This window comes from Physeter macrocephalus, chromosome 12 (assembly GCF_002837175.3).
Source record: "Physeter macrocephalus isolate SW-GA chromosome 12, ASM283717v5, whole genome shotgun sequence".
Lineage (NCBI taxonomy): Eukaryota > Metazoa > Chordata > Mammalia > Artiodactyla > Physeteridae > Physeter > Physeter macrocephalus.
Window position 1 is genome coordinate 36,667,698 of NC_041225.1, and position 2,633 is coordinate 36,670,330.

Sequence of the window (2,633 nt, forward strand, 5' to 3'; positions counted from 1 at the left end):
AGAGAGAGAGAGAGAGAGAGAGAGAGAGAGAGAGAGAGAGAGAGAGAGAAAGAGAGAAGGGAGGGGAAAGAGAGAAAGAAATCGGGCCATATTTTCTAGATCAGGAATGAACTCGTTAGATGCATGCATATTTTCTATTTCATTTGAAATTGGTTAAGTAGCTTTAGAGAAAAATGACTTCTTACTACCTTGCTGCTAAGGAGAAACAAAGAGCTATAAAATGACCTCACTGGGGTCACATAGAAAGTTCTGAGCTAAATAAGAAATGGCTTTGGAGAATATGTCGGTGTCCTAGGTTCATTTAGCCTCAGGAGCCTCAGAAACTTTTGGTTTGGAGATGGGGTGGGTTCATCTTAATTTTTTACAATTCATATAAGATTTCACCTTATATTGGGCAGCCCTACAAGGTAGTGGAAACAACACTGCTTTAAGCTTGGAGAGAAGCGATGCTGGGCCTTTCTCCACCAGCACGGCCTGGCTCTGGCAAGTCTTGTCACATAGCTATGCACCCCTTCCCGTATTATGCCATCCCCTCAGTCTCTATATATGCCATTTCCAGGGCAATTGTCAATGTCTTCAATGTAACATGTAACTCATAGCTCACCATCCTTGAGACAAGGGGAAGAGATTGTTTCTCACCTGTTACACAGGAAAGAAAGCCAAAGTGGTTCCCTGAAATTCATCAGTTTGGACAAATCAGCTAAACCACCCAGGACTCAGAATTACCCAAATTCAGTGTATCCTAAAAATCTGAAGTCTGAATGCCCTTGTCAGGAAGATGAATATCTGCTAAGAAACTACACCTTTGGCATATTAACAGGCCCTAATTCTGGGTCTACTCTGTTGAGGCCCAGGATTTCCAAGCCGTGGACTGAGGCACCCAGAGGCCCACAGCAAAGTCTTAGGCGCACAGAAGAGCATTTTACATTTTGGAGCAATTCCTGACATTCCTCAGTCCACACACAAACCATGAGTTCGAGGTTTTTGGTGTTTCAGCGTTAGACTGCGCTCCATTCCTTTCGAGGACGCCAAATCCTTGCGAAGCTGGGATTGGGGTGGCTTCGGTGATAACAAGCACATGCAGTGAGAAGATCCATGCGGAACAGGAAGTAAAGGTGATGGTGTCCAATCAGAGCCCAAGATCTGAGAAGCTGTGTTGGTACCTCCCACATCCTGTTAGCTGTCATTATCTAAGAATGAAATTAAAATAGTACTTTTCTTTCACTTGATGGGAATTATTCAAAGGGCAACTAATTTGTGAGGAGATAAATAATTATTAAGTCGTTGGATATAACTACTTAATAAACAGAACTGTCAGGTATTTCTTCTGGCCTAGGGGCATCATGAACCAAACTGGTCTGGGAAACTTCTGGTTTAATTCTACAACCCTATCAGGTGATCTGTCAGCTTCTTACTAATAGAGTTATATTAGAACACAGTGGTCATGATTATGAACATTGTGGCCGATGGTATTTCCCTACAAAAACCCACAGCAATATTTCTGATCCCACTTGTTTTTCTAGAATCTTGCCTCTCTTCTCCTCAAAAGGTCGAGTTTAATTTTCCTTCTCTTTGACCGTGAGTCAGGCTCAGTGACTTCCTTCTAACGAATGCTATGGGATACAGCGTGTACAAGAGATGCTGTGTGACTCTCAAGACCAGGTCAAAAAGGTGATGCAACTTCACCCTGACTCTTGAAATGCTCATCCTTGGAACCCAGCCACCATGCTGTGAGGGAGCCCAAGCAGCCCACATGGAGAGTCCACGTGGGGAAACCCATGTGGAGAGGAACCGAGCCCTCCCCAGCCAACAGCCAGTATCAACTGCCCATCATATGATAAAACAAGCCTTCAGATGATTCCAGTCCCAACCTTTGAGGCTGGCAGCCAAGGCCCCAGACACTGTGGAACAAAAATAAGTCATCCCCTCTGTGCCCTGTTAGAATTCTTTACCCAGAGAATCAGTGAGCATAATAAATGGTTGTTTTAAACCTCTGACTTATGGGGTACTTTGTTATGCAGCTTTAGATAACCAGAGCAAGTGTGATGGATGCTTATGAGGTGCCTATCCAGCCCAGGAACTATCAGCTTCTCCACCTCTCCTCCTGAACTCCCTCTACATAATCATAGGGAGAAGGTCCCCGACATCTTGCTTGTACAAGGTAACTCCACCCCTCTGGCCACAGATAATGATTGGATTAGGAGTAATAACCTGACCAAGTTGGGCCAATCCAGGTCCCATCTCAGGAATCTGGAATTGAGGGAGAAAAACAGAGAGAGATGGATTCTCCTGCTGTGACTGGGTCCTGTGACATGTAAATCCAGGAGCTTTGGGGCAGCCCTCTTCTATGCCATGGAGACTGGCAAACGGATCTTTCTCTTGAAAGAAGCAGATATCCAGGGAAGAGCAGAGGTGAAGGAACGAGAAGACTGCCCGGGTTTCACAAGGCCTTGCGGTTCTGGATTCCAATTCTTCCTGAGGCTTAAGAGAGCCCTCTCTTTTTTTTTTTTTTTTTTTTTTTTTTTTTTGCGGTACGCGGGCTTGTCACTGCTGTGGCCTCTCCCGTTGTGGAGCACAGGCTCCGGAGGCGCAGGCCCAGCGGCCATGGCTCACGGGCCCAGCCGCTCCGCGGC